At 46.7% G+C, this 12,744-nt stretch overlaps 1 pseudogene; it reads right to left on the bottom strand.

The window, feature by feature from the left end:
- Positions 1-6,966: 6,966 nt before the first annotated feature.
- On the bottom strand, positions 6,967-12,253 carry LOC138812488 (sulfotransferase 2A1-like; annotated as a pseudogene).
- Between the last annotated feature and the right edge of the window lie 491 nt (positions 12,254-12,744).

Below are 12,744 nucleotides of genomic sequence, written 5' to 3'. Positions count from 1 at the left end.
TCTTGGCTGCTCTCCACGCTGGACAGCTCCAGCCTGTCCTTCCAACAGAGCAAACACCTGCCAGCTAGACAGCAGTGCACTGCCCACGGTGTCCACACCGACTCCTGTGTCCCACAAAGGCCACACTCCTACAGAGCTCAGCATGACCAGCATTTTCCCAATGCCACTGCAGACTGGAAAAGTCCTTTCCATGACCCTGAAGTCCCGAGTGCAATAAAGATAAGGGAGAGCCAGGGACTGGTGTCTCATAACTGTCATCCTAGGAGGCTGAGATCTAAGGAATGTGGTTTGAAGTCATCCCAGATAGAAAACGCCATGAAACTCTTATCTCCAATAAACTACTCAAAAAAAAAAATGCTGGAAGTGGCACTGTGGATCCAGTGGTAGAGCGCTAGCCTTGAGCACAGAGAGGCTCAGAACAGAGCCCAGGGCCCTGAGTTCAAGCTCCTGGACCAACACAAAAAATAATTTTTCCTGATTCTCACAAGTTAATCTGAAATTAAGGCTCAGTTATCTCCTTTTTTAGTTTTGGTCAGTCATGGGTCTTGAACTCAGGGCCTAGGTACTGTGTCTGTGCTTTTTCATTCAAGGTAGCACTCTACTTCCAAGTTTTTCTGTGATTAATTGGCAATAATCTGAGTCTCACAGAATTTCCAGTTTGGGCTGGCTTTGAATCACAATCCTTAGCTTCCTGAGGATTACAGGTGTGATTCACCGGCACCTAGCTCTCAGTGGTTTTACAAGTAAATACTCTGTTGCGGTGAATAAATTCAACAGATTTGGGAGTGGTGATGTACTCCACCAGGGCTCCAGCATTGGGGAGGTGTGTTACCACAGGCAAGGAAGAAATAGGAAAATAGAAAGAAGTAAAAGTGGAACACAAGCCAGGCATCAGTTGCTCACGCCTGTCATCCTAGCTACTCAGGAGGCTGAGATCTGAGGATCGCATTCAAAGCCAGCCCGGGCAGGAAAGTGGGAGACCCTTATCGCTAATAAACCACCAGAAAACCGGAAGTGGCTCTGTGGCTCAAGTGGTAGAGCACTAGCCTTGAGCTGAAGAGCTGAGGGACGGTGCTCAGGCCCAGAGTTCAAGCCCCATGACCGACAAAACAAACAAAAAACATAGAACACAAAAAAACAAAAACAAAAACAAAAACATGGGCCGTGGTGAAGACACCAAATCAGAAGGTCATGGGTCTTGGACTCAGGGCCTAGGCATTGTCCTTCAGTTCTTCAGCTCAAGGCTAGTGCTCTACCACTTGAACCACACCACCACTTCTGGTTTTCTGGTGGGTTGTTGGAGGTAAGAGTCTCACAGGTTTTCTTGCCTGGGCTGGCTTTGAACCATGATCCTCAGATCTCAGTCTCCTGAGTAGCTGGGATTACGGGCATGAGCCACCGGTGCCCGGCTTTAAATAATTATTTTAAAAAGCCAGGATGCCCTGGAAAGAAGAGTGTTCATAGGTGCCATGGTGATTGGATCAAAGATGCAATGTGAAAATTCAGACCTCCAGATTTGAGTGACAGAGTTATGCTATGCTCCCTCCCTCCCCGCCCCCACCCCACTAGTCCTATAAGATGAGCGCACAAGGCTTCATCTCTACAGACATAGAGATTGTGGTGGGGAAGACCACCAGGAGACACAGTAAAGCCAATAGAAAGTCTTCATTACCAGCCGGGACTGCACTGGGGCTTTGGGTGCCCCAAAAGGCCTCATGGCCTTTTTATTTTTTTTTAAAGCAGACCTCCCTCTCCCTTATTCACTCAGGGTGGAAAGTCCCTGATATTGTTTTCCTGCAGGTACATGTCAAACATGAAGTTATAGAAGCTAAAACAATGCTGTAAACAAGCACGAGCGAGAGCAACATGACCTGTTACCATAACCTTCTTCTAACTCATTACGACGATTGTTACCTAGAAACAGAAGTGGAACAATGGCTACATATATCTTTAAGTGTCAAACTAGAAGGAACTAGTCTCATGAGTGGGGTGCAGTCCTCTAAGATGGAGTCACCAAAACAAAAGAGAGTTATTCCAGCTAAGAGTAATCTCTGAAGATAATGAGATTTGACAAGCCTTAGTACAAGGTCAGTCTGGACTTCATCCCATGGGAACAGGAAGTCCCGCCATCTTGTCCTAGAATGTTTCCTCCAAGGCTTGGGCCTGGGGCTGGGTGAAGTAGTTCTTCCCGTCCCCCATGATGCCTAGAGGCCATGGAGAAACACTGACATCAGACTGTCCCAGGGCAGGAAGGCGCTGTCCCCTCGTGTCCCCTTCACCGTCTGCCCACCCTGGGCGGGAGGTGAAGCCACAGATTTCCCCTGGGAGATAGACTCCATAGCGAACATGCTCCATTCCAGTGCTCCTCTGGGAAGTTCTGTCCTCGCCGTTTCTTCTTGCTGTGTGCAGGAGTCCGGAAGCTCAGGCTGGGCTCTCAGAGGTCTCTGGTCCCCTCTGTGTTCGCGTGCATGTGATAGGGTTCTTATATAATAGAGAGTTCACTGTGTGTGCATGTGCATGTGTGTGCGGGGGCAGGTGAGGGAGGAGAGTGCCAGTACAGGAGCTCGAACTCAGTGCCTGGGTGTTGTTTTGGAGTTACTTCCTTCTTAAGGCTGCCCTTCAACCTTTGCCCCATGTGAGGCAGGTCACCAAAGGCCACACCAATGCCTCTGACTGGGACAAAGAGCTCCACCGGCCCTCACAGAACCCAAACTGAGTGCCTTCCATGCCAAGTTGGCCCAAATCCATCATTTGCACAACCAAGCACAAGTCCGAGTGCAAGGTCTGAGCTGTGACACACGCACACGAGGCACCTTCCATCCCTGCCCATGGCTCCCAGCAGGTCAGTCTGCAGAGGCCTTGGTGTGCTTTATTCTACTTAAAAACACTGCAAGACACAGTGAAATACTAATCTATGTCTGATTTTGGCAAAAATACACAGCACTTTGCAGATCATAGTCCAACTGATTTTTTTTTTTTTTGGTGCCATTTCTGGGCTTGGAGTCAGAGCCTGTGCACTGTCTCTGAATTTTTGTGCTCAAGGCTGGTGCTCTATCACTTGGGCCACACCTCCACTTCCTGCATTGTGAGGATTAAGTTGAGATGAGAGTCTCCTGGACTTTGCTGCCTGGGTTGGCTTCCAACTGTGATCCTCAGTTTTCAGCTCCCGAATAGCTCAGCTTAGAGGCATGAGCCACCAGCGCTGGGCTATAGTTCCAATTGGTAAGACATGTTGGATTAGAGGAGAAACAGTTCATCAAGCACCTCTACTGGTTATAAAGCTAAATCCATAGGGCCTGAGGCACCAGATGATGAGGTACATAAAACACAGATGTGAGGTACTCCTACCCTTCATACCCAACTCAGGCCATGGAGCCCTGACAGAGCATGGAGAAATGACAAAATTACAAACATGGGGAATGACCCAGAACTTCTGCATGATTAGAAACACAGCAATTCCAAATTCAAGTGAGAAACTCTGAAATGGACAGCAAAAGAAAATTAAAATCACAGCTGGGTGCCAGTGGCTCACAACTGTAATCCTAGCTACTCAGGAGGCTGAGATCTGAGGATTGAGGTTCAAAGCCAGCCCAGGCAGGGAAGTCTGTGAAACTCTTATCTCCAATAAACCGCCAGAAAATCGGAAGTGGTGGTGTAGCTCAAGTGGTAGATCACTACTAGCCTTGAGCTGAAGAGCTGAGGGACAGCACCCAGGCCCAGAGTTCAAGACCCACGACAGACCAAAAAATGTCCCTTCTATTCCTATTCTCCCCAAAGCTTTTAACATGAATAGATGTTGTATTTTGTCAAAAGCTTTTTCTGCATCAGTGGAGATAACTATGTGGTTCTGGACCTTGGCTCTATCAATATGGTGAATTACATTTATTGCTTTATGCATGTTAAACCAGCCTTGCATCTATAGAATGAAGTGTATTATTTTTAAAATTTGTTTCTGGATTCTGTTTGCCAATATTTTATTGAGGAGCTTTGCATCTGTGTTCATCAGAGAGATTGGTGTGTAGTTCTCTTTTTTTCTTGGATCTTTGCCTGGTTTGGGGATGAGTGTGATATTGGCTTCATAGAATGAGTTTGGGATTTCTCCTCTGCTTCTATTTCATGGAAGACTTTGAGGAGTATGGGTATTACTTCCTCTTTAAAGGTCTTATAAAATTACATGGTGAATCCCTCTCGGCCAGGGCTTTTCCTTGTTGGAAGACTTCTAATTGCTTCCTTTATCTCGTTGTATGTTATTGGCTCATTTAGTTCATTTATATCTTCTGGGTTTAGTTTGGGCAATTTGTATTTCTCTAGAAATTCATTCATTTCTGCTAGGTTGTCCTTCTTAAGTAAGTATAGATTCTGGAAATATTTATGATCATTTGGATATCTCAGCTATTTGTTGTAATTTTTCCTGTGGCATCCTTTATTTTATTGATTTGGGTCTCTTTTCTTCTTTTTTCTACTCTTGCAAGAGTTTTGTCAGTTTTATAATTTTTTCCCCCAAACAGCTTTTGTGTCATTAATTTTATTTATAGTTTTAAAAATCTCTATCTCATTAATTTCTTTTATCTTGGTTATCTCGCTCCATCTAGTAACTTTAGATGCAATGATTTCTTGCTTTTCTAGTAGTTTTAATTGCATTATGAGATTATTTACTTGAGCAGCTTCTGTTTCCTTGATGTGTGGGCTCAGAGCAATGAATTCGCTCTAGCAAGAGAATCACCATTTTGTGCATGAAAACTCCAATTTGAGACAAGGCCTATTTCCCGCATATGAGCTTAGGTCCTCGTAATGCCTGCAGACGTCCCATTTGTACCCTACCCCATAAGTTCCCCTAGCAACAGCCAATGAATGAGAAGGCGGAAAGTCCCCTGAGATTCGAAGCGTTGCATTGCCAGCATATTCTTTGCGGTTTAGCTTGCTGCCCTATCTAATGAGACTGTTACACGACTGTTCTAAAACGCTGACTAAATGTCACACAGATCCCTGTTCTAGACAGGGCGGGGTTTCAGCGGCTCCCTCCCGGGACCAGCATCTCCCAATGGGGGGGCGGGTGTGTGTGTGTGCTGTACTCGCTGCCACGATTTGATTCGTGCTTCCCTATGGGGGCTGTGGCGTCGGCGCACTTGATTGGTAGATCCTGTAAGGGGGGAGGGAAGGGCCCTTTCTCTCCCGGCTGCGCCTGCGCGCGGCTCCTCTGGATGGCCAGCCCGGGATTCCTCGCGGTGGGTATTTCTGGTGTCTGGGTTCTGAAGTCTGCACGGCCGTGGGCCGGGGCGGGGGCTTCGCGGGCTTCTGTCTCTGTGTGTGCAATGGAGGAGGCTTTTCCTTCCTTCCTTCTCAGTTCCTGCGGTTCTCTGTTGTCGGATTTTCCCGCTGTTGTCAGCATCTTGGGGGGATCTGCGTGTTGGGACCCCCCCACCCCCTGTTTGGGTGAAGACAATGAGGGTGGTTCCCAGGTAGTACGCACCATTTTGGGGTCCCTGGTATCTTTTTTTTTTTTTTTTTTTGGGTCCGGTCATGGGGCCTGAACTCTGGGCCTGGGCGCTGTCCCTCAGTTCTTCAGCTCAAGGCTAGCGCTCTACCACTTGAGCCACAGCGCCACTTCCGGCTTTTTTCTTTTCGCTTATGTGGTGCTGAGGAATCGAACCCAGGGCCTCTGGCATGCAAGGCAAGCGCTCTACCACTGAGCCAACTTCCCAGCCCCTCTTTTGTTTTTTATATGACTTTTTACCCATGTAAAAAATATATAATATCTAAAAATATATAAAATATATATTTATATTATATATAATATATGCTATATTATATATAGTGTATATGTAATATATTTATATAGGTAAGTGTATGATGTATAGTTTGGTTCTTAATTTTTTATGGTTTCTAATATGTTTGACCAATGTCGCCATTGCATTAAAATGTAGCATGTAACTATAAAAGCATCCAAAACTAAATATAGATTTTTTTTTTCCCCTAAGACCCAGGCATACCACTCCTGGGCATGTACCCAGAACATCACGAGCCTGGATTTTATAAAGACAGCTGCACGTCCATGCTCCCTATTCACAATAGCCAAGAAAGAAACAGTCCAGGCGCCCCACAGTAGATGAGTGGATCCCCAAAATGTGGTACCTATATACAATGGAATTTTACACAGCCATTAGAGAGCATGAAGTTATGTCATTTGCAGGGAACTGGATGGAACTAGAGCAAATGATGTTAATTAAGAGAAGCCAAGCTCAGAGTTGCTAATGGAGCAGGTTTTGTCTCCTAGGAAGCTATTAGTTCTAAAATACACTGGTCAATGATAACAGATAGAGGATTCTAGATAGTCACACACAATGAGACCAAAAGAGGATACTCTTAGGAGAGAAGCACAATGCCTACAAAGCTCTTTATGTCTAGATAAAATAAGAAAACTATGGAAATGAACTCCCAAGTTATGGAAACAAGACATCTTTTACTTTTTTTTTTAGATTAAAAAATTTTATTTGCTGATGATTCTGTTTTCTTTACCTATGTCTGGTATATTCATGTGTATATCTATGAGAAGGTGGGGGGAGACCCCAGAACTCAAGGGGAAAAGGGTAAACAAGTGCAGCCGTGGGGCTCAGTGGACATGGATGAAGTGAGCTATGCAACTCATGGGTGGAGACAGGAAGGATGGATGGAGAAAGCAAGGGCAGGGAAGACACCAGATAGGAAATATGCTCATTACCTTATTCATGTCATTGCAAGCCCTCTGTACATCACCTGTATTATACCAATAAGGTTATTATTTTTTTAAAGAAAAAAGCCTCGTATGCCCTGGATGGAATAGAGTTAATGGGCACCGTGGTGATTGGATTAAGGCTTCAATATGAAACTTTAGACCTCCAGATTTGAGTTACGGATTTATGCTATGATCCCCGCCCCCCCAATCCTGTCACCTCTATTAGGTGAGGGGGGGGCCACAAGTGTTTGTCTCTACAAACATAGAGATAAGTCTGGACTTAGTCCCAAAGGGAACAGCTCCAGAGGAAGTCCCGCCATCTTCTCCCTGAATGTTTCCTCGAAGGCTTGGGCCTGGGCTGGGGTGAAGTGGTTCTTCCAGTCTCCTATGATGCCTGAAGCCATGGAAAAACAATGACATCAGACTAATCCAGGGCAGGACGGTGCTGTCCCCTTGTGTCCCCTCTGCCCTCTGCCCTCCCTGGGAGTGAAGCCACAGCTCTCCCCTGGGAGATGGACTCCACATGCTCCATGTGCAGTGCTCTCCTTTGAAGTTCTGCCCTCTGCCACTATGGGTGCTGTTCCTGCCCCAGGTGTGGGGAGTCAGGAATCTCATACTGGGTTCTCAGAGGACTCTGGTACCTTCAATATCTGCCTGTATGCAATAGAGTTCTTCTATACTATAATGTTAAGTGTGTGTGCGTGCACGCGCGCACGTGCACATGCGCATGTGCACACGCACACACGCATGCATGGATAGGGGTAGCCAGTACAGAGACTCGAATTCAGGGCCTAGGTGTTGTGTCTGAGTTGTTTTCTGCACTTGAGCCTCAGCTCCATTTCCAGCTTTTTGGCTAGTTTACTGGAGATAAGTTTCTCACGAACTTTCCAGCTCAGGCCAGCCTTGAAATGTGATCCTCGGATCTCAGCCTCCTAAGTAGCTAGGGTGATAGGCATGAGGCACCAGCGCCCAGCTCTTTATTTCTGACATGCTTTTTAAGCATTGTCTGGGACCACTCTTTTCTGAAGTGACAAAAAAAAAAAAGCCCTCAAAGATGATGCTGTGTACAAATATAAAAACACAGCACCTGTGTCATAGTGTTAGAGCCCATTATGAACTGCTGATGAGGTCTAATCAGCGTTCAGCACCAGGAGCCCCAACACAGCGCTGCTGTCACCATCTCCATGAACACTCATGGTGCCTGGCTCTCTGTACCTTATGGGGTCACCATGGGGAGCACGGAGGGAGGCAAGGCCGGGATGGCAGCCTCTGGGGGAGCTGAGCACCCACACGGAGGGAAAAACTGAGATTCTCAGTAGCCTGGGCACTGGGGTCCTGTGGCATCAGCTCTACTTGTCTCTGCCACAGAATGCTGGCTGCTAACTTCCAGGGTCTTTCTTTTCTGTCCTTTTGGCCATGGCGCAAACTATCTATCCCCTCTGCCGCCCTCTGGTGGACAAAAAGACTCCTGAGGGCAGATTTTTTTCTGCTGCTAGGGATTTATTTACTAATCTGTAGAGAAATATTTTATTCATTGTGCCAGGGTGCTGCCCCTGAGCTTCTTTTACCCAAAGCTCATGCTCTACTACTTGAGCCACAGCTCTACTTCCAGGAACAGCTGCAGCTGCTGCTGTGCTTTTGTCCAGTCGTGGGGCCTGAACTCTGGGCCTGGGCGCTGTCCCTCAGCTCTTCAGCTCAAGGCTAGCCTCTACCACTTGAGTCACAGTGCCACTTCCGGGTTTTTTCTTTTTCGCTTATGTGGTGCTGAGGAATCGAACCCAGGGCCTCATGCATGCAAGGCAAGCGCTCTACCACTGAGCCAACTTCCCAGCCCAGGCCACAACTTTGTGGTTGTAGCACCTGACTTCCGTTTCCCAGCCTCTGGCCCCTCCTTCCCTGGGGCATTTCCATACCTTTCCCGATGAGTTTTATACTGGTGGGAATAAGCTCCTCGGGCACATGGCTGAGATTGGACATCTTGTTCCTCCTTCATCGCCTGGAAGGAACTGTTCTCCAGGACCAAGTCCAGCTCTCCTGGCTCCAGTGCCTTCCCCAGGATCTGGCAGATCTTCTCTATCATGCTCTTCGGGTCCTAAGGAGAGAAAAATAGGGCCACAGGTATGAAAGGGAGACAACAGGGAATGGGTCTTAGGAGGAGGGAGCAGGAGGAGGGAGAAACAACAGAAGGAACTGGCAGGGGAAAGGATGAGTGGAGTGGGGGATTGGAGGCGTGGCTCAGTGGGTTGAGCACAGCATCAGGTACTTAGTTCAAGAATCCACCTTGGACCAGAAATAAAAAGAAAGGAAAGGAGGATGAGTGGAACGCAGGAAGGAATAACACACAACATGATGCAGAAATGTGACAGGAATGGTGGGGTGGAGACTAGCGGGGATTCTAGGGAGGGGAGGTGGTAGAAGGGGTGAGGAGGGTGGTGGGGTAGGGTGCATGTAAAATCAATCGTTACCTTTTTCATTTGCTCATAACTGAGGACTAGCATGTTCTCTTTTTCCCTTATGGATATCCAACCTCGGATGTGATCAAACCATGACTCGTATGGCACTGCAGGGGGAACAGCGGGGATGGTATAAAAAGTCTCTACCAGGACTGGGAAGGTGGCTCAGTGGTAGAGTGCTTGCCCAGCATGCATGAAGCCCTGGGTTTGATTCCTCAGTACCACAGATACAGAAAAAGGCAGAAGGGGCACTTAATTGGGAGAGTGCTAGCCTTGAGCCAAAGAAGCTCAGGGACAATGCCCAGGCCCTGAGTTCAAGCCCCAGGACTGGTAAAAAAAAAAAAAAAAGTCTCTACCATTCCTGATCTGCCCTGAGGTCTCAGCACTGATTGCCCCCTTCACAAGCCACTCACCGAGTCCTTGCAAGAACCATTCAAAATATTGTTGCAGTGACTCTGGTTTCTTAGCCAGATTTGTAAAACCCCAGAAATAATAACAGATATAAGGACATCCTTAGGGTTTCTGATGACATAGATCACCTTAAAGAGAGAAGGAAAAGAATTAAACAAACAGAAAACAAAAAACATTCCCATAATGTCTCACGTGCATGATGTTGCATGTTGCACGTTTCAGATCAAGTCTCTAAAACTGCTCTCAAACATCAAAATATCAATGGGTCTTTTGGTCGGGCATTCATTCTTCAAATACATTTCAGATTTCCTCCAGACAAATTACCTTGCCAGGAATAAAACAATGGAAGGACAATGCCTACAAAGCACAGGAGAGCAGATGCTGGTTATCATTTGCTGGCCATAGATTTATGAGTTGTTCTGTAAAAAATCATTGAAGGGGCTAAGTGGTGGTGGCCCTCGCCTGTAATCCCAACTACTCAGGAGGCTGAAATCTGAGGAGCACAGTTCCAAGTAAGCCCAGGAAGAACAGCCCACGAGACCCTTACTTCCAATTAACTGCCTGAAAACCACAAGGGGAGCTGTGGCTCAAAGTGGCAGAGTGACAGCTTTCAGGACAAAAGCTCAAGGACAGTATCCAGGCCCTGAGTTCAAGCCCCAGGAGTGGTAGAAAAACAGAAACAAAAAAGCCATTCAAGTTGGGGTCAGGGAGTATGAACTATTGCAGCAGAAGAGAGTTCACCCCCTGTGCACCCATTTCTATGATATTCAGGAGCAAACACATCTAGGTAGCATTGCACAGAGTTAGTAAGTAAGAGTGTGGGCTGGGCCAGGGAACTGGGATCTCTCTCTGGAGGACAAAGGCTCTTGGTCTGATCTGTCCATGAACACCAAGGTGTTTATTCACTCTTCCAGCATTCAGGCCACAGGCACCAGGCCACAGGACACTGAAAAAACACAATCTCACTTGGCTCTTTTTAAAAATTTCCTCTTGCCAGTCCTGGAGCTTGAACTCAGGGCCTGGGTGTTGACCTGAGTTTTTGTGCTCAAGTCTGATGCTCTACCAATTGAGCCATAGCTCCACTTCCAGCTTTTTTTTGATTGTACATTGGAGATAAGCGTCTCCTAGCCTTTCCTGCCTAGGCTGACTTCTGATCTTGAACCTCAGATCTCAGCCTCCTGTTTAGCTGGGTTGACCGCATGAGGCCTGGGTATCTGCTTAAAATACAGTTTGGTTAGTCTTTCAGTGCATCCAGTTCATCTGTCAGGGATTATGCAGCCAGGACTCTGGTTTGGTCTGAGGACCCTCACCTCATATAGGAGAGTCTCAGTCCTCTGTGAACTACAGAGGGAGAATGCCAGACCTGCTGGCTATGTGCATTTTTAAGTGGAAAAGTCCTTGATGGAACAGTTATTGGGCACTGAGCACTGACCTTGGCCTTGGAGGTGAAGAAAGACTTGGGGAAGAGTTGGATGGGGAGGTGGGAAAAGATGGGGGGGGGACCCTCCTTCCTGTCTTTTATGATTTGGGATCCACATGTGGTCTCAACCCATGGGGAGCGATTAAATGAGGTCACAGATCGGATCCACTTGGGATCACCCTTGGTGTGAATCAGAGAGAGAACCTTAATCAACCAGTGGGTTCCTGGGGGCAGAAAGAAAAACAAAAGTCACTCTATCTGAATAACAATATTATATATGATTTCATAGTGGTAAAATATACATACCATAAACCTTAATGATGTAAACTTTCTCAAGCAAGCACTCTGGTGCAGATAAGTAGTGTTTAGTTTATTTCAATCATGGCTAACTCAACGCCAGTATTCTGACATCTTATAAATCTACATTGTCTATGACAACTGAATAATGATTTGCTTGCCACCTGTCCTGACCCCCACCATCCACTTTTCTCCTCCTGGACTTTGAGAGTTCTGGGACTTGTATGTGAGTGCAATCACACACAGTTTGTGCTTTGCACTGTGGCCTTGTCTCATGTGCTTCAAATGTCCACATATCCTGAAAATAGAAGAGCATGGGTCTTAGTTGTCTCCAAAGTAATATTCTACTTTGATCTCTCAATCTGTTTGGGATTACGCAGCCATTTCTCTGGGGATATTTGGGTTTAATCTACTTCTCAGCAGTTCGTGAAATCCCTTCCGTGCACCCTCTGCCTCTGAATTCTGGGACTGGCCTGCCAGTTCCTTCTACTTACTAGAAAGTTCCCAGTTCCCAACTGCAGCCCAACAACGAGTCTTCAATTTCAAATCATCCCTCTCCTCCAAGTAACGTCAAAGCATCCTTTTCGTTTTAATTTATGATGGCAGCTCCTCAAAAATTTTCATTTATATTTTTGGTGCCAATCCTGGGGCTTGAACTCAGGGCTTGGGAATAGTCACTGATCTTTTGTGCGCAAGGTTGGTACTCTACCACATGGGCCACAGATCTTCAATAATGAGCTGATACACCGTCCCCACAAAAGAGGCTGGAGGGAGTGGGGCACAGGCCTGGCCTTTCCCACGCAGCCTCGGCCCCGTCTGCTCACTTGATTTGGGGTAGGTCACCGTGATGATGTCCTCATCCTTCAGCATCAGCTCCTCGAGAGCTGCTTTTATGACTTCAGAGTTGAAACTCACGGCAGGGAAAGGAATGCCCTGGTACCACACGTAGTCCTGAGCCATGGATGAGCCCTGTGTGCCTGGCTCTAGGTCCCAGGCCAATGGCACTGGCGAGGTGGTGACACCACTGACTGAAGCCAATCATTAACTTGTTTCATTTTGTTATGAAAGTGATTTGATGATTTAAAAAAAAGACAACACAGAGGGCAACTGTGAAATTATTCAAGGCGATCTGTGCTCTTCTGACTTTAGTTCATGGTAGGGAATCTCAACTACCAGAGGAAATACAAGGAAATAGGCTTGAGGGCTCTTTTTGTTTTTTGTTTTTGTTTTTAGAGTTTAAGACTAAGAACTGTCTTTGGAGCCAGGCACCAGTGTCTCATGTCTGTAATCCTAGCTACTCAGGAGGCTGGAGGTCTGAAGCCAGCCCAGAGAATAAAAGCCAGAAGACTGGTATCTCAAATGAACCAAGACAACTGTCAGAAGTGGAGCTGTGGCTAAAGTGGTAGAGCACCAGCCTTGAGTGCAAAGACATAGTCCTGAGTTTAAGCTCC

Source organism: Dipodomys merriami, unplaced genomic scaffold, assembly GCF_024711535.1.
Source record: "Dipodomys merriami isolate MVZ:Mamm:240054 unplaced genomic scaffold, mDipMer1.0.p SCAF_57, whole genome shotgun sequence".
NCBI classification, from domain to species: domain Eukaryota; kingdom Metazoa; phylum Chordata; class Mammalia; order Rodentia; family Heteromyidae; genus Dipodomys; species Dipodomys merriami.
Note: the sequence above shows the minus strand (reverse complement) of the source record. Positions and strands in the feature narration are given on the sequence as shown.